General features: G+C 36.8%; 1 protein-coding gene across 7 annotated transcripts in view; it reads right to left on the bottom strand.

Annotated features, from left to right (window-relative positions):
• The window catches only part of SOX6 (SRY-box transcription factor 6), a 596148-nt gene that overhangs the window by 561928 nt on the left and 6513 nt on the right, over positions 1 to 27707 (bottom strand). For 3 of the 7 annotated variants that reach the window (XM_033119775.1, XM_033119773.1, XM_033119780.1), the window contains exon 1: positions 26004 to 26128. The exons of the other annotated variants lie outside the window; for them this stretch is intronic. The gene's annotated coding sequence lies outside the window, so the exon portion shown is untranslated. Of the gene's footprint in view, positions 1 to 26003; positions 26129 to 27707 lie in introns of those variants that run through there. 7 annotated transcript variants of the gene reach the window in all.

The raw sequence follows: 27707 nt of genomic DNA, 5'->3' as shown, positions 1-27707 counted from the left end.
ATGTTTTAAAGATTTTTGTAACATACTTGGGTTGGAAATGACTATATAGACTTTTCCCTTAAGACATTTTTACATGATACAAAAATATCTGCTTAAGGCTGGCCATTTCAGCCAAAAGATTCAACAGAGAGAAAAAGAATCAGTAAAACAGTGACTGCGCAGAAATAACAATACATTGATTTCTTTTTTAACCTATTAACCAACTGAAAATGTGACAATTTCCAGACAATATATGATTATAACACCTATGAGGAAACCAATATCATACTATTTAATTAATATTTGACCAAAAATATTTTTAGTGTCATCTGTTATGAAAAACCAGACATATCTGTTCCTCTTCTGAATCATTAAAGCCATTTATTGTTTGTATTGCTCACTTAACAATTAACTTTCTGACTTCTCTGTTATTGACTTTAATTGTTATTTAATTTTCTTAATATTAATGTTATATATGACCTTACAGGAAAATTTATAAACTTTATTGGGAGACTTTAAACAGGACTAAAATAACTAATGTGTTATATAATGTGTTCACGGATTGGAAAATTCAATGTTACAATAGTATCAATTCCCTAAAAATTGACCTATTGATTAAATGTAATCAGAATTAAAAATCTCAACAGCTTTTGTTTGTAGAACTTAACAAGTTAATTCTAAATGTATATGAAAATGCAAAGGGTCAAGTGCCACTCTTGAAAAATAAGACCAAGGTGGCAGAACTTACTTTACAAGATAATTGACTAATTATAGAGCAAATTGACTTAATTAATTAAACCAGGGTTGTATGGGTACAAGGATAGACAAATACATCAAGAGAACATAATAAAGGACCCCAACATAGATCCATGCTTATATGGACATTTGATATATGACAGAAGTAGTCCTGCAGAGCAGTTAGGAAAAGATGGATTTTAATAAATTATCTAGGACAACAATACAGCTACATGCCTACATCAAACAACATTTTAAAAGAAGAAAAAAAACTGCATGTGGATTAAAGGTGAAACTAATTGGAGTGTATCTTCGTGACCTCAGATAGAATGTCTTAAAGAGCACAGGGAAAGAATTAACCAAAAAGGAAAAGATCAATAAATACTCAACTATATTAAAAGAATGCCTGTTCATCAAATAATTCCATAAAGAGAGTGACAAGACAAGCCAGGAGTGGAAAAAGATATTTACAACACATATAATGACAAAGAATTCATGTACAGAATATATAAAAATCTACAAATCATTTTTTTAAAAAGAAAAAAAAAAAAGACAACCCAATAGAAAAACGGGCAAAAGACTTGAACGGGTACTTCACAAAAGAAGAAATCTACCTGATCAATAACTTATTTAAAAGTGCTTAACATCATTAATAATCAGGAATGCAAATTAAAACCATGAGGAGATATTACTACATACCCAGCAGATTGGCAAAAATTAAAAGTCTGCCAACAGCAACTGGTGGCCAGGATACTGAGCAATGGGAATGAATGCTCAGAGACTATTGGTGGAGGTATAAGCAATCACTTCAGAAAAGAGTTTAGTATTATCTGGTAAAGATGAAGACAGGCATACTCTCTGACCCAACTATTCCATTCCTGCGTATACAACCCAGAGAAACTTGTGGACATGTTCATCAAGAATGGATCCCGTGTTTTCCAGAAAATAAGACCTAGCCAGACCATCAGCTCTAATGCGCCCTTTGGAGCAAAAATTAATGTAAGACCCGATCTTATTTTACTATAATATAAGACCCAGTTTTATATAATATGATAAAATATAAGACCGGGTCTTACATTAATTTTTGCTCCAAAATTGCTCCAAAAAGACACATTAGAGCTGATGGTCCGGCTAGGCCTTATTTTGGGGGAAATAGGGTATATGTACATAAAGGTTAATAGCAGCATTGTTCGTAATAACAGGCAACTAGAAATAGCCAAATGCTCAGTGACTACAGAGAAGATAAACTCTGATATACGATAATAAGCAAATTAATGAACTAAGATTTCATGATGATATATGTTGAGTGAAAACTGCAATACACACAAAAAAATAGATTCTGAATGATTTATATAAAGCACAAAAACAGGGAAAAACAAACTATATTGTTCAGAGATGCATTCATAGGCAATGAAACTATAAAGCAAAGGATGTGACGAAAAATTACATAGAGATTGGTAGTTACCTAAAGAAAAGAAGTGGGGGTATAACTGGGGACAGACGTGGCTTCTAGGATTATGTTAGTGTTCTTTGTTTTCTAACCTGGATGTTGGTTACGTGGAATTCACTTTATAAGTACTCATTACACAAATATAACTATATTTTATACATTTTGCACGTTTACATTTCATATTTTAAAAAGAAATAACAAATCTACTTCACATGGATATTCTGAATATAAGTGAAGTCATGGTTGAGAATACCTTTTTGAAAACCATCATTTTTAAAAGTTAGTTAAGGACTGAAACTACCTTCACTCATAGACCAACCAAGCAATAACACACATGGTATAAACCCTCTACCTTAAAAATATATGTTGTCACTTCAAAGTAATAAGACATGTCTTCTGTAATGTCATAAAATGGTATTTAACATTCTTCTTTTAGAGATCCATTCCTTTGGATTAAAATATTGTCCTTTTATGAAATCCAAATGCCTCATGAGAAAACATGCTAAGCAAAGAACTAAAATTCTAAGGGATTGTTAAAGGAACTGCAATATGAAGACTTGAGGATTTTCAGCTTTAGAATAAATACACTACTGTATTTCACATCTCCTTATGATACTCCTATGTGAAAGGTCTTCATCCCCATTTAATAGCCCCTCCAAGATATTACAGATCAGATAGCTATTTTAAAAACTCAAGGGGAAATTTTCAAAAGTATAAATAACTAATGGAAATAAACGTTTAAAATGAAAGAAAACAAAGAAAATGAAGGAGGGGAGGGAGGGAGGGAGGAAGGAAAAAGGGAAACGAGGGAGAGAGGAAGGGAATGAAGGATGACGGAAGGGTGTAAGTGAAGAAGCAAATTTATTTATTTTTACTAATTCCTAGTTTTAAAATCAGAATCTCACATACATACAAACCCCATTTCCAAATATAACACGAAAATGTACATTATCTCACTTTATTAAATTTATAAGCAAAAGGAACATTACTAGAGAATTTTAAATACTTAACTCCCTTATGCTTTATAAAAAATAATTTAAATATACATTGTTTTTCACAATGTTAGTTATTTATTATATCTTTCTTGATTTTCCTTCTTGCTATCAAAGTCACATATTCTATTTCTGAAATGACCAGCTAATAGGAGTAGAATTTCTGGGTTGTATAATAATTACATATTTAACTTTTTGAGGACTGATAAACTGTTCTTTAAAGTGACTGTACCATTTTACACTCTTACCAGCAATGTATAAGGATTCCAATTTCTCCATATCCTCACCAGCATTTGTTAGTTTCTGTTTTTATGGTTATAGTGTGTAGTAAATAATATCTCATTATGATTTCGATTTACATTTCCCTAATAAGTAATTATCTTAAGCATCTTTTTATATGCCTTTTGGCCATCTGTAATCTTACTTGGAGATATACCAGTGCAAATACTTTGCCCCTTTCAAAAATTGGGCTGTCTTTATTGTTGAGTTGTAAGAGTTCTTTATATACCCAGGATACAAGTCTCTTATCAATATATGATTTGCAAATATTTTTACCTATTCTATACATTATCATTTCACTTTTGTGATGGTTTTCTTTGAAACACAAAAGTTTTTAATGTTGATAGAGTCCAATATATATTTTTTACTTATGCCTTTGATGTCATACTTAAGAAACCACTGCCTAATTGGCAAAATCATGAAGGTTTACTCCTGTTTTCTTCTAAGAGTTTCATAGTTTTATCTCTTATACTTAGGCCTTTGATTTATTTTGAGCTCATTTTTTAATATGATGCGTGGTGGGGGTACAACTTCATTCTTTTCCATGGGGATATCCAGTTGTCCCAGCACCATCTGTTGGAAAGACTATTATTTTCCCATTGGATTGTCTTGGCATCCTTGTCAAAAACAACATTACTGTTTTTAAGATGTGATTACTGTTTCCTTGTAACAGAGAATTTTGAATTATGTTTACTTGCCTATGAATAAAAGTTGAAAAGTAGATTTTTGGAATTACTTTTTTATTATTAAAATTTATTGGGGTGACAATGGTTAGTAAATTTACATAGATTTCAAGTGTACAATTCTGTAATACATCATCTGTATATCACATTGTGTGTTCACCACCCAGAGTCAGTTCTCCTTCCATCACCATTTGACTCCATTTTATACTGATTGTTCCAATTGCATGTAAAGATTTTTTTAACCTCATTTTTTTCACATTTTAATTTTACTTAGCAACTGAGACTAATTTTATGATAACTGAAGTAGCTGACCACTAGTAGCTATGAAGCCCTTTTTGTTTTCCCTTCTGATGTAAAGTGAAAAAAAAATGGGCTACGTTATGTTGATTATTTTTCCCCCAGTGTATCATCGCATCCTCATATTATTGTGGGGCAAAGAGATCAGAGTGAGCTAAGAGGGAGAACTGAAAGAAGAGTTGAAGGAATCCAAGCAGTCAAGGTTTCATCCAATGTTTACATCTTTGTTAGGTTTCCAGAAATAAGGATATTTTTTTAAGGGGGGCTCTAATGCTTACAAAAAGTCTGAAAGCTGCAGAGCTCAATAACCCATGAGAAGAAAGAGGAGCATGGAGAAATACTACAGAAATAAAGATAGATATAAAGGTAAAGATCAGTCCTGAATAAGAAATAATGAGGAATCCTAGGCAGTGAGGACTTAAGACATGAGTGTTAGGGCATCTGGATGGAAAACAGGAAATTACAAATTGAAAGGGAAGGTTTGAAGAGTAAAAAGACAAAGCCCACATCTATTTAATACTTTTTTGTTTTGTTTTGATTTGATTTCCAAGTTAGCTGATGACAGTTTGTTTTCTTGGGATGTTCACCTCTCCCTTCAAAACAAAAGATGGAAATGTTCTGATTTAACCAAAATTTGTTTGAGCTGTGATTCTATTATCCTAAAATCCAATGGCAACTATACTTGTTATTTTAAGGAATCAGCTAGCTACATTAATTCACTACTTTTAAATATAGTTTTCAGTCTTTTCAAACAGTAAATGAAAATGAATGTGAACACATAACTCCCTTGGAAATCAATTTCACTGCTAAAAAAATATATAGCCCTGTTTAAAATCCAAAGATATCTCCTTTTCTTTTTATGCTCTATTTCTTTCATTAAAATAAAATTGGTATTAAGGTATAACATATAGAGAGTAAAGTACACCTATCTTAAGTTCAGTCAATGAATCCATTCAATGAATTTTTAAATATGTATTCTGCCACGGAACCACCACCCAGACTAAAATATAAAACATTCCTAGCACCCTAGAAGGTTCTCACATGCTCTTCCCAATTAATATCCCATCCCCAATGATAACCACCATTCTGACTTCGTTAATTGTAGAGTAGTTATGCCTGTTCTTGAATTTAATAAATGGAATCATTGTACATATTCTATCTCTATCTTCTATGTCCTCTACTCTTTATCTAGCCTTACTTCTATCTGTTTAATCTACTTCTCTATTTTCCACATAATGTTTGTGAGATTCTTTCACGTCGTTGTGAATATCAGCAGGTTTTTACTGCTGTGTAGTATTCCATGGAATAAGTATACCACAATTTATTTATCCATTCTCCTGTTGATAGACATCTGGGTGTTCACAGTTTGTGGCTATTGTGGATTAAATGTCTATGTTATATATGTCTTTTGGTGGCCATAAGTACTCATTTTTCTTAGGCATACACCTAGGGGTAGAATTGCTGTCATAGACAGGCAGGTGTTTGACTTTAGTATGTAATATCAAATAGTTTCCAAAACAGATTATAGCAATTTACACTCCCACCAGCAGTGTATTAGAGTTTTTGCTATTCTACATCCTCACCAACATGTGAGACACTGTCAGTCTTCTTAATTTTAGCCTAAATGTTCTATTTGTTAATTTTATAAAATTTGGCATCTTATTAAATATAAAAGAGAATGTAAAAAAAAAAAAGAGAGAGAGAATGTATAGTATCCTTCTGTCCTCGAAGTGTGATCTCAGTCAGCAGCCCTAAGGAAAAGCAGCAATGACATTACCTGGTGGCTTGTTAGAAATACTGAAACTCATGCCTCCCTCAGACCTAGAGTTGGAATCTGCATTTTAATAAGATCCACAGGTGATTCATATGCCTACTAAAATTTAAAAAGCACATCTCTAGCTGATAAAATGTGTAAAATTCTAGAATGGTTAAAATATCCCCTACAAATCTTTCCAACAGAATCTCTATGAATAAACAAGATATGCGCCAGAAACACATTCCTTATACAAATTTAATTACCAGAACAAGATTCCAGAATGTATAACTGACCACCCACAAGGACAAGAGGAAATCATTAGGACCAAACATGGGTTCACAAAGAACAGGTTCCAATGCTTACAAAAAGTCTGAAAGCTACATATCAACCTCTTTTGGTTCTTTGTCAGAAATACTTTATTGCCAGATGAGTATTAACATTTGAAATAATGTATCTGAATTTCAGCAAGCCATTTGACAGTCTCAAGTATCCTTCTATACTGTAAGTTTATTATAATAGGACACTGTTTTAATCACCTTTTGTATCTCTTACATCTATCATCTATCTGGCATATAGAAGACACTTAAATGTTTGTTGAATTTATTTAATTAATTAAGCCTTGTGGATATATGAATAAGTGCAGGCTAAATGCTGGCAATTCAACAAAGTTTCTAATAATTAATATGTTAAATGACAGAATCAGAATCCAAAAGATCTTTAAAGAATTAAAAACATAAGAAATAAGAAAGAGAATATAACCAAAGATATGGAAAAGAGAAAAGTAGACTATCATGTCAAATTTATGCCAATATATGAGGTCAGACAATTAAGTTCGCAAACTCATCCTAGAAAAAGTGCTACATACCTCATTGCTGAATGTCACTATGGTCACCTTCAAAGTACTCCCTTTGAGAAGCTATGCACTGACACCAGCACCTAGTTCACCCTTCACAGCAATCTTGGAACTCTTTTTCTGGAATGACCATCAGAGCTGTCATTCGTATTACACTTGATATCCTAAATGTCATCAAAATGTCTTCCTTTCAATATTTCCTTTACCTTCAGGTAAAGAAAGAAGTCATTGGGGGCCAGATCAGGTGAGTAGGGAGGGTGTTCCAATACAGTTATTTGTTTACTGGCTAAAAACTCCCTCACAGACAGTGTCCTGTGAACTGGTGCATTGTCATGATACAAGAGCCATGAGTTGTTGGCAATATGTTCAGGTCGTCTAACTTTTTCATGCAGCCTTTTGAGCACTTCCAAATAGTAAACTTGGTTAACTGTTTGTCCAGTTGGTACAAATTCATAATGAATAATCTCTCTGATAGCAAAAAAGGTTAGCAACATCGGTGCAACAAGTTCACGAACTTAATTGTCATACCTCATAGTTTTTAAATCTAGAGAAAACAGATTATTTTCCTGCAAAACATAAATTACCAAAACTGACTCAAGAAAGGGTAGGAAATATAAACAGACCAATAAAATACTGTTTAATATCTATCCCTTTCAAAAGTGTGAAGATGAAATGGTTTTACAGATAAGTTTTTCAACTTTTTTAAAGAACTGACAATTTCTATTCTCTCCAAAAGACAAAGATGACAACAGACAATAGACAAATCCTATGCTTCCAGAGCACAGACAAAGGCGGAAAGCTTCCAAGTCATTATTTGAAGCAGGCATGACCCTACTATCAAAATTCTATAGAGACAGCACCAAAATAAAAGAATCATAGTTATAATTCATATACACAAAATTCAAATGTAGCAATATATATGTAAAACATATACTGTAATTAAGTAGCTTTTTTGAAGACTACAAGGATAGTTAAGCACTAGAAAATTTTTCAACATGTTTTATAGAATATTAACAAAACTAAGGAATAAAACAATTATTTGATCAATGAATGCCAAAAAAATCTGATGAAATTTTAAAACTATACTAAACCAAAAATCTTAATAATGAAAGATCAAATAAATCTAACCGGAGAAAATCTATCTGGAATAAATTCTACTTTCTACACTTAGCTACAAAAAAACCAGCAGTTCAAGAGTAGAATGGATGAGACACACATGGTAACTAAAAAGCTTGTGAGTTTTAGTTGGCAGTAAGATTAATGACTCAACACTGTGATGTGGCTTCCATAAAAATGTAGGCTCCTTTAATAAAAGAATATGATCTAGGACAACAGGTGATAATGCCACAGTACAATGTAGGGATTATACTCACAGATTCAAAGCCTGACCATCAAGTTTTAGTAATGTCACCTTAAGAAAATTACTTAATTCCTGAGTTTCAGTTTCCTCAATTGGAAACAATAATACAGACCTCGCAGGGTTAAGGTAAGGCTTAAATGAGATAACACTTGGTACATACTACTGTTCAATATATAAAACAAAACTTTTAAACAAGATGTCACAGCATACTTTCATTCAACAGTATCTACTAAGTGCTATTAGGTTCCAGGCATTGCTCCAGGCACTGAAAATTAAACAGACAAAATTCCTATCCCCATGGAACTTACTCCTTGGTGGAAAGGAGTAAGTAACATCTGTGCCATTGCTTCTCCAGCCTGGACTGGAAGGTTGGTCACGTCCTATATAAAACCACACCATAAAAAGAGTGACTAGGACACCCTTTCAGCTCTGAGGTTCCATGATCCAGACTGTGGAGTCTGTGATTTCAGGGATAAATAGTAGAGGACTCCACCGAAATGCATTCCCAAGTTCTAATCTCTCCATGAGACTTGTTAACCATCCCACTGCCCCGTCCTCCGGCACCTTCCCCACGGCGCTGCTGCCCACAGGCCACCCCTAGGATTTCAGAGCGGCCCTTTGAGATACGATATATCATCTATGCCTTTAGATGCTGAAGTCACAGATGCCTCCACTGCCTCTGTCCAGTGCTGGAGAACAGGTTTGGGGGACAGTAGCTTGTGCCATTGTGGCTAAGAGCATACTCTACCACGTTCTCGCAGTATGAACTCGGGCCTGTTTTCTTTTCCTCCACAGCCGCCTTCTTCATCAGGGAAACAGCAAGGAGTCATCAGTGCAAAGAGCTTCGTGTTTGTCATCAGACAAATCTGTGTTCAAATCCTAGCTGTAACATCGCCAGCCTGCTGCTTCCACTAGGAATCTTCTGGGACTTGGAGATTAAGCCTGCAATCCCTGGCCATGTTTGGCTGGGGTGAGGTCCTGCGGGGGGACGCCTCCTGGGTCCACAGGACAATGGAGCCGGCATCAGAAAAGCCTGAGGGAAATAGAGGTTACCAACTCCAACCCCAATCTCAGCCAGCTGTCTCCACCAAGAACCTTCTAGGGCCTAGACATCTAGGCTGCAATCACTGGCCGAGCCAGGCTGCACCTGGGCCCTCCCTGTGGGATGCCTCCTGCTTCGAGCTCCCTGCCCACTAGTTGCTGCTCCTTTCAGTTCACTGCTTCTTAACGACTGCTACAGTCACAAATCTAGCTCTTTGAAAACTCATACCCAACTCACTCTGTAGCCAAGTCAACTAGTCGCCACAAATGATGACACTCAAAAATGAAGACATTGACCTTGTAATAAAGGAATTGAGTTCCAATAGATTTGTTGACTGTAGTTGCAGAGGTTCTCAGAGTACCTATTACCATAGAACAGTGTCATCTCTCAAAAGTACTCCAGAGTCACTGTGCTAGGGCACACTGTAGGATGATTTCACACTACATCCTAGTAGTGTTCATTTTTACCCCTTCAATAAAGTATTTTGAATACAGTACTCCTTCCTTTGGGCCAGATGCTCCTTTTAAAGACATTCACTTGAATAATAACTAATGGTTGCATAGCACCACGTGCCACACACTGTTCTAAGCACTTGTATTTACTCATTTAATGCTAAAGCAACACTAAGGAGTGGCTACTATTTTACAGATAAGGAAACTGATGCCTACAGAGATGAAGATAACAGGCCTGAGTTCACACTGCTAGAAAGTGGTAGCGTATGTTCTTAACCACAATGGCACAAGCTACGGTCCCCCCAGAGCAATTATCCAGCACTGTACAGGTAGCAGAAATAAAATTAAGATCAGCAAATGATTTCTACTCTTCAGAATGCATAACACAGAAAACTAAGAACAGGATTTTAAAATGGAATCTTAAAAATGGGGGAGGGGCCAGTAGGACAAAAATTCAAGGAAGGAGAATGTTTTTTAACTTTTGGGACAAGAGGAGATTCAAAGCACCAGTATTCTCAATATTATCTTGTCCTAAAATTGACATCTATGCATCCATATTCAGGTTGAAATTATTATTAAGCACTTTAAAAAGAATGTAAGCATCTATATCTAAAAAGAAATTTAAGTAGACCCAGTTCTGGTCTAATGGCTGCTCACTGTCTACTCAATATATCACTTTTTATGTAGTAAAACACCAACTGAGAGACAACCGGCCTTCCTCTACATTACTGGAACAGGAGAAAGAACCATATCAATTCAGAATGAAACAGATATGTAATGAGAAGTGGGGAAGAGTTTTTTAAAAAGAAAGTAAAGAAAACAGATGTTTCTATCAAAATCCAGAGCTATTGCTGTGTTCCGTAAGTGTCAGAGGTGGTAGCCTGTACACCAAGAGCCAATCATTAGTGGCCTTCATAGATCTGATTTAACACAGTGCTCTCTCCCTTAGCAGGAACGGAACCTTGTAAGTAAAAGAATGCAAAAGATAATGAACGGGTCATCAAATGGAAATGAACCATCTAACTCACCCAGAGGAAAGACACTCAGAGTTTCTGTATGTGAATGTGAAGCTGATAGAAATACAGGCAGTCCTCACATTGCACTACACCGTATTAACAGAAACTAGTGCAAATTGGAGTCAGGTCCTCACTTTGCAAGGTTCTGTAGGAACTGAGATCAAACCATGACATCTGAACTATGTAAAGCTGAGATCAGAACTATGCAAAGAAAGGATTCGGTTCTGATGTACATGAGTTTCAGTTAACATCCAGCCATGCAAAACAACAAGGACTACCTTAATTGGCAAACCTACTGAAATTCAACATCACATAATAACATGTTCAGCTCCTGACTGTTCTGAGTATCCAAGCTCCTGATTATCTAGCTTGTAGATTATCTGGGGAGATCTCATGACTTACTTGCCTGTTATAGGCAGCCGTGTTATTCAGCAGAAACACCATGGGATTTCAGGCCAGGACATCTGGATTTAGGTCATGGTTCTGCCACTTAATGGTTATGTGACCTTGGGCAAGTTATTTTCCCTCTCCAAACCTTAATTTCTTTGTCTATAAAATAAGGAAATGATGACATCTACCTCTTAGAGTTGTGATGCAAATGAAATAATAAAATAATAATCACTCATGTTTAATGAGCGCTTACAACCTATCTGTCACTCTTCTAAGTGTATTTTGGATATTGAAACCTCTCAAAAACTATGATACAGGTTATTCTCTCGATCTTATGAAAACACCCAGATATATGTCAATTGCCCAATATATGTTTGGTAATATGCATCTATTTCATTACTCAATATTACCTCCATCTGTGGCAATGAATGGACACTGAAAAGGAGAAAATCTGAAATCTGTTCATTTATTAAATGCTTCAAAAATCTGTTGGAAGAGGAGAAATAAGTTCTTACTGAAAATGGGAGGGTATCTAAACACACACCCCCCTTCCGGAGATTCCTTTATCCTCCTCCTCATCCTGAGTGATAGGGACACTCGAAGATTCTGGAAGAGGTTAACTAGCAGACTTCAGACATCCAACTCTGTTGGTGACAGTAACCATACTCAAAAAACCTGGCACTGACCACTGCTGCCATCCTGGCCAAACACATGCAATGAATTGATGGCTGCGTCCCAACACCCTGCCGATCTCATCCAGCCCAAACTCCTTTACAGACACAACCCTTCAGATGCTAATACCTCCTTCCTGAAGTTCTCATTAGCCACTTTAGGGTAGAAAGCAAGAACACTGTCTAGGGTCTCATGGTGGAAATGCACTCTATCCGAGTGGTTTGGTGAGTGAAGGGAAGACGCTAGAAATATTTTACAGGTTTTGCTCATGAGTCACCGGCATAAATTCATTTATTAAATGAAATTTTTAGCCACTTGTCTCTGTATAAGGCAGAGTGGACATGGTGCTGTGAGGGTGATATACAGAACAGAGACCTTCATTGAAAGTTCTGTATAAAGAGGCAGCACAGAGCCTGATCCCAGAAGGGTTTAAACAGCATGTCAGAGCTGAAACTCTATGTAGATCATCAACGTTCCCATTCTACCAATGAAGAAACTAATTCCTAGAAAGAAGTGACTTAGCCAAAGTCACTCAAAGTTTATTGGCAGAGCTGAAGCTTCCAACCTGGGCTCTTGCTAGTATACCACACTGCTCAATAAGTATATCGAATTAGAGAAAAAGGGGGAAAGGGAGAAAAGAAGAGAATGCTGAAGACAATGGTAGCGTATAGCCCTCCCTCATTGTGGCCTTACTTACCTGTCCCAGCTTCTGCCCTGATTATATCTAAATCCAAGGAAGGCTGAGTATAGAAGCGACAAAGAGCCCCAGGCATTCAGGCGACTAGTGATCCTCCACTTGATTCCTTCTTCTGCAACATGATAAACACACCTAACTATGGAAGCTCACTGACCCATTCATGCCAACAAATGACTCAAATTGGTTTGTCTTAAAGAATAAAAGATGGCTTAAATCTGCTTCCTCTCTCATATCAGAGCCCTATAAAAATGCCATACTACTGTGTTTTTTTTCAACCCCAACACTGATTAACCTGTAGCCCCACTGTCTGTCTCAGATTTTCAGAGACTGGCTACATTCTTCAGAGGGATCCTGCTCCAGGAGAGTGTTCTCTGGAAACTATGCTTTTTTCCCTTGACTCACCTCGCTCTTGTTCCCATTTACTTTTATATTCCTGAGGTCTCCAAAGTGGGTTCACACCTCCTAGGAGTACACTATGTAAATATACTTGTGTATATTTATTTATTTTAAAAGAAAAACTAATCCTTACTTAAATTTAAATACAGATTAACACTCTAGGTCCATATGTGAAATATTAATGTGTCTCATCTTGTTCCAGAGAAAAGAGAGGAGACTGAGTATAGATAATATTATCTAGTTTTAAACTAAATTAACCCTGAACAAATGTTCAAGTGGTTTAAAAAGATCCTTCCAAAGAGACCACAGTCTGAGGATAATATTAATAATATAGGCCTTAGTGACAATAATACTGTGACCAAGTAAACACTTGCACTATAGTAGTAGCCCTTCAGTGACCACATTACAGAATAAAAACAATGATCGACAAGAAATAGAACAAGATTATTTTTCACTTACCAAGAAAATGACTTGAGATACAGATTTATATCTAGTATCACTAACCTTATTTTACTTTGAGATGTTAAATAATAAGAATATGAAACTATTATAATCTGTAAGACATTTGAAAACTAAGCATATAGATATATATTTTTGCAATTGCTGCAATTTTTCCAGTGTTTAAAATCATATTATTCTCAATCCAGTATTTTACAGAATTTCACCAAATGTAATGTTAAATGTTTAGAAACCTCTTCTGAAGTTCCTTAACTACAAAAGACAAAAAGTTATATGCTATTAGAAAAGCAGTTCTTCCTGTTGCTATAAATATGGCTAAAATAATAAACAGAAAACAATATGGCAAGAAATGTAAATATATCCCCTTGCTACAAACATCAGAGTGGCCGCATGCACGACTCTGGGTAACCATTTACCTAAAATGCAATGCAAATGACGTCCTCTGGGTTTGTGCAACGAGTACTGCCACAAGCAATGTTGGAAATTGCATAGAAAACATGGCTGGAGATTTGAAAAAGAGACTTAAGTAGGATGCTTGTTTTTCAAGTAAATAAATGTACATTTTTTTCACATGCCTCAGCTTGTGATATTTAAAAAAGGCAAAGTGTTACTTCTGAGTGAGCCACTAAAATATGTACCAAAGAAAATATAATCTCAACAGTGTTACTTTTTTAAGTAAAAGTAACTTTTAGGGAAAACTGACAAAGTGTATAACCACTGGTGAAGTGGCTGCTTTAGCTGGACTGAAGGAAACAAAACAGGGATAAGATTACAGAGACAGCACCGTGGCCTTCACGCACTACATCGTCCATAGCCTGGCGACTGTGACACAATGTTTTGAAGCCAAGTACTTCATGATGATGCAATTACTTTTAAAAATAGACCTGTAAAACGTAGTAAAATCTTTACAACGCTTTGAAATGAGATGGGGAGTAACCATGAGAACTGTTTGCACCACCCAGAGGTTCCACTGTTCCACTGCTTATCTCATGGCAATGTTTCCAAACTTCAGATAAGGAACTTAAAAACAAGTGTACCAAATGTGTTGACCTTTTATGTGATGACAAGGTGCTGTGCGTGTGTTACCAAGTAGCTAGATTAGGTAAATAGGTAGATAGATAAGTAGATAGATAGATAGATAGATAGATAGATAGATAGATAGATAGATAGATAGATAGATAGATAGATAGATGATAGATAGAAAGAATACATACATAGCATCAAACAAACATAATCTGTATCTTCAAGGTAAAGGTAATATTTTATCAAATGAGAAAGTAAATGCTTTCCAAAACAGATTCATGCTATGAAAAAGTATTTTGAAAACATATGTTTGGAAATGATTCTATCACAGTGTGATTTTGTTACCAAAAATTCTATGTCTATCACCTACAAAAACTCTCATCTGTTTTCGATTTAAAAATTGGCTGCAAAATATTCTAACCTGTTTAATAATTTTCCAAAGAGTTTCAGTAGGTTTTGAGCCCATTTATTAAAAATATGAAAATGCTATACCTTCAACCTCATTGGCAAAAACAACTGATTGCCATCAGGTTAGATAGAGGTTTACTAGCCAAATTATAACAAATCTTTTTTGCATGTTCTGTGTATTGGATTAATAAATTAGTATAACAATTTAATAAGTGCAGACAATGATGTACTTCTTCCACTTAGATCTATTTTTCTTTTCTGAGGTATCATTTTCAGCTGTGGCAACATTAAAACCATGTAGCAAAGTAAACTGAACTTGGAACCAAACTTTTAAATCACTTCCTCACAAAGCGTTAAATTAAGACTGTTAAAAATAACAAGCATATTAAATTATAGGGTTTGGGGGAACCACAGTTAGTATTTAAAAATTGCTTATTTTATATATACCTCTTTCTTTTACTATCTACTTATGAATATTTTTATAGCGTATATTAGCACAATAGTACATGTATATACAGTAGTCCTCCATAGCTGCAGTTTCACTTTCCATAGTTTTAGTTACTTGCTGTCAACCATGGTCCAAAAATATTAAATGGAAAATCCCAGAAATAAACAATTCAAAAGTTTTAAATTGCGCACCATTCTGAGTAGCATGATGAAATCTCATGCCATCCCACTCAGTCCCACCCTGGACATGAATCATCCATTTGTCCACATATCCACGCTGTATATGCTACTTGCCCGTTAGTCGCTTAATAGGGGTGTCAGTTATAAAATCACAGTGCTTGTGTTCAAGGACCCCTTATTTTACTAATTAATGCCACATTCACATAATTTATTACAGAATATAGTTATAACTGTTCTATTCAAATACAGTAATTATTAGTTATTGTTAATCTCTTACTGTGTTTAATTTATAAATTAAACTTTATCACAGGTATGTACACAGAGGGAAAAACATAGTATACGAGCATATGGGTTATATAATACGTATATGGGGGTTAATAGTATCTACAGTTTCTGGCATCCACGGGAGGTCTTAGAACATATCTTCCATGGATAAGGGGTGACTACTAGAATTTCAAATAAATATGCACATGTATTAGGACACATGTTCATAAACATTTTACTGATGGTGTGCTCTATCCAAAATGTTTGCAGACCACTGTTCTATTATAATGAGAAGTTCTCCCAAATAAGCCTTAAAATTATCCTGCCAGAGGAATTCTTCCAACCTCACCCTTACCAATCATACTTTCCAGTCGCCCATAGGCTATCCAAACCATCTAAGATCTCTTTCTTTCTCTCCTTAAACATCTTAAATTCTGTTCCTTTCACCTCAGCTACTGTAAATGCTACATCTACCCCAATCAAGCAGGGAGGATACCAACTAGGGCTACTATTTGATACAATTCAAACAAATATTTTATTAATAATCAAATATATTTAATTTTAAGACATATTAGCAACATACTTATTTAACTAAATGGAGGCTTCATTTGAGACAATTTAGGATGACCAAATAATTTAATGCCCCTCTTACAAAAACTGAAGACTATATAATCATAGCCCCATTAAATTTAAAGGATAATTGATACAAATTCCCTATTTGATTGGCATTTAAATAACAGAAACTAGTGTACAGACAGATCAAAAATAAAGGACATAATAACCCAAAGATGTGAAAGTGATGCTAACAAAATTCAAAAGAAAAACATTAGCATACAATATGAAGGGGTATAATTCCCCATACATTTCCCTCACACACCTCCTGATAGCATTAATGAGTGTTCCATGTGGACATAAAGAAGAAATTAAACACAAAACTTCACCACTGAGATATGGCTATTTATGGTGAGTGCTTTAAAAAAAGGTCCAAAGGTGTCATAATTAAAAGCTGAGCTATTTTTCATTCTCTCCCCACCACGCAGGAGGATTAAGAGTCCCTAAATTCACTAGTCCCAATTTAAATTGTCATATTTATATATATTTGTCTCAGAGAAAATAAGCTTGTTACAAAATGCTACACAATTAAAAACACATAAGTATTCATACATGACTCTACCCTGTAACATACCTATACAAAAAGTACAAATGGAAGCATTCTCTGAAAATGTCTGTAAAAGTTTAAAGGGTCTAACCTCAGAAAAGCTGAAAATTTCTTTTAAAAATGCCTTAAAATATTGTGTTAAAAATAAAAATTAAATATAATATACAGCTTAGTTGTTCCGAGATTAAAATTTTTAAACCTCAATATATCTATTTTCAACATGCATCTTTATAGTGGGAAAGATTACAGCTAAGAAATTTTAAAATAGTCCAATTTTTCTCTAGTGTGTATTTGGATCTTTAGACTCAAGAGTAAAAAACGTTCCTGAGAGTCAGTTAACTAATGTGCTGTGTTCCAAGTCAGTCAAACTTTGTTCGGTTGCTATATTATTTCAATTTTTATTTTCTTTTTTCCTTGGGTTTTTGCTTCTTATTAAATAACTCAACTGAAAGTCCTAAAGGAAAATATTCTTTAAAGCATCATAACTAATTTAATATGACTAAGGGGGTGTTTTTAAGCTGTTTTTTAGAACTTTCACATCTTTTTTCTCTCCTTTTACTCAGCTTCAGAGCCTTTCTTTGGGCTCTGGAGGGATTTCATCATATTTTTCATGGCATTATCAACCCTGCGAGTCTCCAGCACGCCAAAGCAGTGGTAAGGGAAACAATAGGTTAAGGCCATTGGAAACTAGGGCCGTAACTTCTCCAGCCTATGTCACCATCAAGCCCTTTTCAGAAAGTGATTATGTCAAAGTCATATAAGCTGCAAAATTTCAATAGGTGTGTTTAATTTGGAGAAACAAGTTATTAAACACCAGAAAACTTTCAAACCAAAAACAGAAAAGAAGGCTCGTGAGCTCAGAGAAAAAAGCCCTCAAAAAGTTATTAGAAAACATGAAATTCCAGGTTACAAAACTAAAACAGGACGGATTTAGCGTCCCTATTTTGAAAGTTATCTAGAGAGGGGTTGTTTTTGCTACTACTGCTTCTGCTACTATTTCTGTTTCATCATCATCATTGTATAATAATAATCTGTATTTCTTTCAAAAATTTGAAACAGTCTGAAGGTTAATTCATTTTCGCATTATACCTCAATAAAAAAGAAGTTATGGAACATGCCAACTTTACAATTAGAAAAACTTAATTATAAATGTAAGGCACCTAAAGACCTGCAACAAATAAGGGAAACTCAGAAATAACACCCAGATCTAAAAATTTCCAGATATTGCCCTTTCTCTAAGACCATGCTTGCCAGTTCACACAAAAACAAAGTTCTGTACAGTGCAAGATATAAGATTTTATTAACTCACAGCTTTGATCATTGGTTCATATACTAATAAGCCACTTATTTTAATTTTCATACTTGATATATTTCAAGGAAAGCAATAATTTGAAAAATTCTCCTAGACCTTAAAATGCACTCACAATGCCCCTGACCACAAAACTGAGCTAAGAAAAAGAAGTGCAGTGGTTAAGCTGCCAGCCGATGGCCATATCACATTAATGAAAGACATGGCCTTTTTATCTATCTATATTTGTCTCACAAAAACACAAATATGAGACACTTAAATGTCTCAGATGTACAGAATAGCCAACAGTACTGTCAAATGTTTCCCCCATGTCCAATGCTTTTCAGGATGTTACCTGAAACAGCCTATTCCTAACCATCCTTTAAGTCACAGCTCAAAAGCCACGTCCTACCAGAAGCTTTCCTTGGTACATGTACTTCTGCGCTCATATATATCTTCATTGTAGCAACTAAAACACTGCATCGAATTATCCATATTCATACGTCCTCACTAGAACTATGTATTGCCATTTTTGAAATCTTGTAATCAAGTCGTTTCCATCTTTTCCCCACCAAGGATCCTTTCATTAATCCTTCCTCACAAAGCCCATAATTTGAAAGATTGTTGCCTATCAACTAGCCCCACGTATTATGCAATAGTTAAATATTTTCTAATTTTTATTAATCAAAGACCTATATAACTGACATTTAACACTTCTGATCAGCATGGCATTGTTCATTTACATTGGTATATGGGAAATGCAGCATTGGTTTGGCTCTGGAAATAAGTATGAAGATAAAATAAATGAACATTGACATGATATAGAAGAGACTGGAAAAAAAGAGGGCCAAAAAAGCCAGCCTTAATTTATGACATACACGCTTTGTTTGTAGTGAATAATATCCTGAAGCAAAACCCAACTAAAACATTTATTTACATGAAGTAGGGAGTTAGACAGTATGACTGGTAAGGTTATCTACCCTGCCTACTTTTTATTGAATGAGACAATGAATATGAAAGCACTTTGAAAACTGAGTTTCATAAAACATAAGAGAATTAAGGGCCCTTTTCATGCCAGGGGTTCTACTACTGATCACATAAATATCGTCAATTAATCCTAACGCAGTTGTCCAGAACTGTTCTGCACAGTTCTATATACAGCATCTTCAAACTTAATCGGCCCAATAACCCTATCTGATAAATTCTATCACAACTCCCACTTTAAAAAATTAGAAAATTAAGACTTGAAGAGATTACACAACTTTTTAAGGTCACAAAAGTAATTTAGGAAATAAGATTTCAAAGGAAATATTCAAGAAGTAAAAATTGAAAGTTTGATTTTGGTTTTTTTCACATGCAGGTCTATCATTCAAATGAAGAATATATGTTTTCATTTTTTTTTCTTAAAATAAAAGCAAGCGGAAGCAGATTAAGATGTGTATATTGGGTATAAAGAACTTCCTAGTGTTAATCATTGAAACACATAACCAAAGATTATAAAACTCCTCTTTGCAGGCTTTCAAAATAAAGAGCTTCTTAACTAATTAGAATGGGTAAAGGGTCACCAATACACCCTTGGAGGATGGAGGATGACAGATGAAATGACTTTTCAAAATCTATTCTAGTCCTTACAATTGAATTTTCTCAAATTTGAGAGCTGGACATCCAAACCCTACATTTAGTCACTACTCTATCCCAAGTCTGCCAGGATACTAATGAATTCTCCTTTCCAGGAAAGAAAGGAAGGAACATGTATTGCTGTCTGTATTTCATGCAAGAGGAAAAGAAACAGATTATGTAACTTGCCAAAGATTACATAGCAAGTATATAGTGAAGCTGAAATCGCAAGCCAGGTTTGTATAATTCTAAGTATAGTACCACTTCAACAGTAATAGATAACATGTATTAAATATGCATTTTATACCAAGCTCTGAACTTAGTGCTTTACATTCATTTATCTCATACAATCCTCACAATAACCCTATGATGTAGATATTATTACTCCCATTTTAGAGATGAAGAAATGGACAGTTAGGGATTACACTACGGCTATACTGGGGGTAGATGGGGCGGCTGATTTCTCCTACATAGAAGGTTCATTGCCCATGGAGATAACTGCAGATTAGTTCTAATAAAATAACAATCTTCCTGCCCCTTGCTATTCTTTCTCAAGAAAGAACAATTCTCTCTTAGGAGCATTTTTCTCCAGTTCTATCAATGACCTGCTTAGCACCATGACAACTGTGCCTAAATTGCCCCACCTACCAAATATTAAAATCTTCAATAGAAAATTCTTAAAAGGTAAAGATTTGTGGCTTCAGAAATGCCCTTCAGGGTGCCTGGAACTTAGTAAGTGCTCAATCACTTACCCAATGAGCTGTATATAAAGTATAAAAGGAAACATTGGCAAACATGCCTTAAAATGAGTTCCATTTGAAACCGATGCTTGTCATTTAAAAAAAAAAAAATCTGTTGCATTTCCTTTTTTCCATATATTGTGCTTGTATAGTTGTAAAAAGCAAAGTATCTTTAATTTCCTTTGTCTGACTTTAAATAACTACTTTCAAAGAAACAGATTGTGCTCAGTGAAGTCAAAATCACAAATAGCACTAAAGTCCCTTTATCCATTTGAATGGATATATTAAAGATAGACAATTCAATTAGTCTCTTTAAAGTGACTAGAAACAACAAATTTTTAAAGGTAGCAAGGGTAATAGATCATTTCAAGGGCTATCTTGTGAGATTTTCAGAAAAGAAAGAGATCAAGGACGAATATAGAATATTTACATAGACGCTAATATGCACATCATATGATGTATTTTGAATTTACGTTATATTTATTAAATGGATATCATTGTTGAAAAGCATCAAATCAATATACTTAAGTAATTTTGATCCAAAACAGTTTAAAAACACAAAAACTCTTAAAGGATTCCATAATATCACATTAGACTTCTTCAATGCATGGTGCTTCAATCCAGAGAAATCTTTAAAAGGCTTTATAGACCAGGAGAGCTTGGTAAAGAAAATATACCAGTGAATTCCTTGTCACGTGTGCCAAAGCAGAATGTTCACAGATAGAGTACAAATATGGAAATAGAAAATCTAGAAAATTACAGAGCTGCAAATTCAAGCTAGCTACTAAAGATGCAAAATTTTCTAAAATATATACAACACTGAACTACCAAGTGTTAGATTGTTTACCTTACTACTCTGTCCCAAATAACTACAGGCTAAGATGCTAACCTACTTCTTCACAAATAGAATCAAACATCTCCCTATAAATGCAAAGAGATAGATCTTTAGGTAAATACGAGATTTCTATCATTTCAAATAATTGTTTTTCACTTGAAGTAATAAAAAAGAGAATGCCACTACACATTTCCATGGCATTAAAAGGTAAAGGAGAATATTTCCGAAATCTTTAAACATTTTAAAAAGGAATTTTTTCCAATATTACGTACTGTGCAAGTTAATAGGGATCACTAAATACTGGGGGTACCAAAAAAATGTATACACATGACTGGTAGTCATCTTTTGTTATCGGTATATAGTGAGTATTACAATTTTAATACAGTTTTTTTCTCTCTTAAAATGTGTATACAATTTTTGGCACCCTCTGTACATTAGCATCATAAAGTAGAAATAACTGGGCAGTTTATTTTTTAAATGTAGTTTATTAGTTTATAATAGATTACAGCACCTACAATTAACCTCAAAAATAATCCACATCTTTCCTAAAGATGAAAGTTTGTGTGAGTGAATAGTAAAATCTGAGTGCTATACAAGGGGTCTTAGAGGAGCAAGAAGCGATTCTGAATATAAACAAGCCATCATTCTGGTAAAAGGAAATACAAACAACTAGCATAAAAATAGTTGATGCACAAAAGCCATAATGAGGGGGTAGCTCAAAAAATAACTTCTACTTTGAATGGTTTGGATGAAATACAAATTATCCACAGAAAAGTGTGGACTGGCATAAATGTTTGTACAAAATTATAAGTGTATTTCAAGAAGTATGCAAGAGGCAACCGCCTGCATGATGCACAAGGTCCCGGCAATGCTCAGCTTAAGTGCTAGTGCACAGAGTCCAAACCACTGCATTTTAATTACCATGCAGCCTCAGATATATTGCCTTTGATATGGAAATTTTCTTGTTCTCTCATCTTCACATATGGTCTCATGCACAGAAATCTTTATCTGATTCATAAAAAATAAACTAGAATCCAATCTCAACACCTGACCTCAGTGCTTAGAAGTTTTTTACTAAGCATGGTGTCACTATAAAAAGAATGGCTAATATTGGTGTAAAGTTGGATATTTTGAGCGACGATATGAAGGATTTGCAGTTAAGAATTGAATCGATACTGTTTCTCTGAGGTTTTAGGGTTTCATGTTCCCTTTTTTGAGACTACCACAGATTTGAGGAAAAACAGACCAGCACCCTTTTTTGGAGGTGAGAGAGTCCGTAGTAGATTTAAATGATAGTCCATCTTACAACCTCCACCAACATTTTTCAATAGATATTTTTATCCAGATTATGACAATGGATACTCAAAACTTGAAAAGCTCTACCAAAAACCGTAACACAAGTTTAAAATTATTTCCACATTGACTAAATGTCTAAACAAAGTAATTCACTGAAAAGCTTTTACCCTCTTCCACAGAATAAGGAAAATAAAAACACTTTTCCTATAACGAATAATGAATACATAATGAGAGGATGATGAAAGTTTCTGATATAACTCTTACCAAAACAATTAATGTTCAAATCACAGTTGAAGAACCTCAAGTGAAAAGGACAAGCTATGCATTTAAAATGTGCTTACATCTAATAAAAACTGCTTTTCATAGACTATACCGAAATGCCAGCTTTTATTTTTCATTTGAGTATGTTGAGATTCACAGTATAATCAGTAAAAAAAAAAAAAAATGTGGAGTGACCATGAAGATAGAAAGTGGTCAACACCTTATTTTCCTTATTAGGAAAAAAAAAATAATAGGGGTGAACCATATTAAACAAGAAGCAATCCAAAATATAAAGATAGTCCACATCCTCCTCTAAAAAGCAATGAATATTTGTTCATTTTTTCTAGCAAGTTGCTATAATAAAATCTGTTTTCATTAAATCTCATATACCTATATAACTTGACAACTCTGAAATAACCTAGATTAATTTTTTAAAAAGCAGTAATATGACCCATCTAACCTCATGACAGTAGATAATACGTCCCATCTGCAAATCATCTTGCTGTATGTTATCTGTGTTTTATCATTTCTAGTACCTGTCTGTGCCTGATATGGTCCTCTAAGACACATTAGCGTGATGGCATGTTTCACTTGACTTCAAAAACATCAATTGATATATATGTACCTCTAAAGTATATTTCAACAAATAGCTCTTAGGTCAACCAAAATTTTTGTTGTGCTATACTCTGCTTTTAGAGAATGCTGTCTGTAAATAGTGAAAAAGTATGAATTCTCTCATTAACAATTGTTTCAAACTTAGATATATTACAGAACAAAACTGAAAAGTATAGAAAATATTAAAAGTAAGGGTTAAAGCCAATGTGTATTAAGCCTTATTAAAAGAAAATTCATTTATTCCAGTACCTATTGTGCTAACTGAAAGAGAATTATTTAAAACATCACTAATTTCTTCAGTATAAGATGGATATGTGTAGCAATTTTATCAGAGACCAATAACCCAATATTCCTTCTAAAAAGTCAAATAGAAACTGACAAAAAAAAAAACCCAATAACGCCACCAAAATTTATCACTTATGTATTTAAATTAATATATTTAAAAGCCTTATAAAAGAAGGATTTGCCAGGTATGTTATCATATTTTAAATACGTACTTTTCCCTAAGAAAAATATCCGTTGCTTTCTGCTACTAAGGAAAAAATGTCCAACAGTTATTGAATCCATTATAGAATCAGCTTAAAGTATAGAGATTGATACTGCTTTATTAATTAATATCTTTACATTTATCTTTTTATAGTATGTTGACTGTTATAGTTACACAATATACTAACATAGGAGTTTGTATCCTGCTCCTTAATAATAAACTCATACACTTTTGTATTTAAATATATATATATACACCAGGAGAAAGTTCCTTCTCATTACTTCCAAAACAAAAACTAAGAACAACCTTAAATAGGATAAACAATAAACAAAAGACTATCTAGTTTTACCATGATACATAAAGGAATGTGGTGGGAGAGCAGAAGAGAAAGGGGGTGTTGGTAGTTCATGAGAAAAGTGACAGAGGATGTCAGTGTGCCCAAGGTATTAATGACCTAGTATTTGTCGAGATACAGGTTACTAACTGCCTTTGGCCACAAACTAGATCTAAGAAGTATGGGGCACACTTGCTTGCTTTCAGAGTTGCTTGTTGTTCTTGTTGTTTTAGAAGTGGGACAATCTCTTGATTTATGAGGTTTTCAAAAACGTAGGGGAAAAACATCTACATGTCATTAGGCCTACTGCCCATGTGCTCACATATGTAGATTCCGGAAGATCCTCTCAAAAGTATATAGATCATACATTTATGGTCTGGTAGCATTTTAAAAATTCAGTCATAACTTTTCCCTTACTATACGAAAATGAAATATTTCATTGGTTCAATAAAAAACAAATGCAACTAAATAAAACCATGGCCCCACCTCTCACCTGAAAAGTGCACTCTTGCTGCCATAGAAAAGCTAACCCAATCCCACTAAACTTATGCAAGATTTAAGATGTTTGCTTGTTTGTTTTTAAAATAAAGAGAATCTTCTAGTAGGTATCAGGCATATCTGAGTGGCCTAGAAAAAAGGGTAGAAGGTAGACTGATGAAAGTGCCTAATGCTGAGTGTTGAATTCCACGGTGACTGCACAGAGTGCGAGAGGGAAGGTCACGTTCACGGCTGCAGAAATCTGGTTTCCGCCAGAGAGTGCCGGCCAAAACTGACCTGAGGCTGGGGTCTGGGAAGCTAGGTAGGAAGGTCAAGCAATCTGGGTACTGACAGAGAGGACAAGGCACTGCTGCGAAGAACCCCAGGCTGAACGACAGTGAGACAGGGAGCGACAGCAGATCTTTCCAGGCTCGCCCCACAGGGAACACCAGCAGCCCCAAGCGGCTAGGCCTGGAGGGGGAAAAGCAACCGTAGCTGCAATCAGGACACAGACACTGATTTGCTGAAAGACCTCTGGGGTAGGGATAGGAGAGAGCGCACAGACAGGTGAACAGTCCCAACTCGAAGCCGGAAGCCCCTACCCCAGCCAGGATACAACGCCAAGCCTGAGCTGGTCCTACCGGGTTAATGCAGATAGAGGGGCACTAGCAGCCCTCCCCCGTGGGCGGGGTGTGGAGAGTAGGTATATTGCCAGATTTACTATGCACCCCCTTCCCTCATTCAGTCTGCACCCTGCCGCTGGTGTCCAGTTTACCCCTCTACCCAGTGGTTCCCCTCAACCGAAAAATAGAGGAGAGGAAAGGAAGGGACGGAGGAAAAAGAGAGAGAAATCAAAGACGAGGCTACGCTGTCAGAGTCTCCCCTGGTACGGGGGCCTCCCGGGGCTGTCCTGGCCGCTTCGGCCCTCCCTGGGGAATCCTGCAGCCCAGATCGGAGCTGAGTGGGCCAAGCCCGTGCCTACGGGCCTGGGGAAGGAGGTGCTGAGTGCGCAAGCTAATTATACATGTGGCATTTGGGCAGCCGACTGTCCAGTGACACCTTACCTTATGAGGAAACGTCAACCCAAGCAACTGTTCAAAACAAAATGCCATCGCGGGATCAGCTTCGCCGGCTCTTGGCCGGTTCGGGATTGCTGTTCCCACAGCCTCTCACACTTAGCGCAAGAATGTGGCCTGGGGAGACCAGCCGTGGGCGGGCGGACTCGCCAGGGGGGGGAAGGAACAGGCGGGGCGGTCCTTGCCAGGTGTCCGTCCAGTCCCCCCTCGCCATGGACCAGTTCGCAGACCCGATCACTTGACCTTTTTATTCACCAAACCCACCTCCTAGAAATAGACTGGGCGGGGCTGTGTCTGTTCTCCTCGGGACCTGTGAAAAACCTGGACATGTGACTATAAAGGGCAGAGGAGAGAAGACCCTGGGGAGGCGGGGGAGAGGGGGCACTCGCGCATCCCGACTCCACTAGGCTGTTGGTTGGGCCGCCCCGTCCGGGCGAAGGGCCGGCCACAGGAGTACGCGCCGAGGTCAAGTGCCCTGGACATGGACGTCATCCGAGTGCCCCACTGACAGTGCAGCGGGAGGTCCGGAGGCCAGCCCAGTTTGCTGCAGCAACGGCTTCGGGCCATCTCGAGAACGAAACTTCAAGCACGGCCCTCCGCGGAGGTCACACACAGAGAAAGAGCCCGGAACAGCCCATTTCGCTAACAGCCCAGCCCCGCCAGCAGAGTCGAGGACTTATTTTTAGTCCCCAAATAGGGGCAGCATTCAATATCTCGCAATTCGTACAAAACAAACGTTTTCAAATTTGATCCGCCTAAGAGAGCTTAAATAAAACTCAAAACACGCCGGCAACAACCACCTTTTATCAGCTCCAAACACACCAATTCTGTTTTTATCTTAAAGCTCCGCAGAGCTCCGGGGAAACAACCCCGGGAACGGAGCTAATCGGTCCTCCGCAGCCGCGGGCCGCTCCTCCTGGTGCCTGAGCACAACCCCAGCAGCCTTAGCACAAGCCCCTTCCCTTCTCTGACCGGCCCTTTAAGGGAGAAAGCAAAAAACAGCTCCCCTGAGAGCCGCCAAGGCTCGGGCTGGGCCCCGGGCGGGTGGCAGCACCGCCCCCGGGCCCGGGCCGAGCCCCAGAGCCGCGGGTCTCTGCGGGTCTGCGGACACGGCAGCGGGCGACGGGCCCCGGGCAGGGCGCCGAGAAGGACGGAGGGTGCCGGCGGGGCTCAGGGACGCGGGGTGGGTGAGCGCGGGGCGGGGAAGAAACGTGCCGGCGAGTGTGCGCCGGCCCGCGGACTCCCAGGCCGAGTCCGCGCTCTGCAGGGCTGGGAGGCTGCTAACACACGCCCCCGCCGGGCCCGCACGACTGCCCTAGCGTCCCGGGCAAAGAGAGCCACAGATTAGCGCTTGGGTTTCGGATTGTCTTGGAATTCGGTTTGTTTATTCCTAAAGAGATCATAAAAAGTCATGTCCAAAAATAGGGGTGGGAGGGAGGAAGAGAGAGAGCCGAGGCTACTGGAGGCAACTCGCGCAAGGTCCCGGGAAAGTTGTGGTAGTGAGGCGGAGGGGTGAGGGTGGGAGGAGGAAGCGTACGGGTTTTCTAGCGACCCGGGTTTTCTTTTTTAACTCCTCTCGGGAAACTTCACCCCGGCGGAGAGTGCCGCGGAGATCCTCGACTCTTGCCCGCCCTAGGCCAGCGTCAACCCCACAAATAGCCGAAGTTTCCAAACCAAAATGGGGGTGGGGTG

This window comes from Rhinolophus ferrumequinum, chromosome 11 (genome assembly GCF_004115265.2).
Source record: "Rhinolophus ferrumequinum isolate MPI-CBG mRhiFer1 chromosome 11, mRhiFer1_v1.p, whole genome shotgun sequence".
NCBI classification, from domain to species: domain Eukaryota; kingdom Metazoa; phylum Chordata; class Mammalia; order Chiroptera; family Rhinolophidae; genus Rhinolophus; species Rhinolophus ferrumequinum.
The sequence above is the reverse complement of the archived record's forward strand: the minus strand, read 5'-3'. Positions and strand labels throughout refer to the sequence as shown.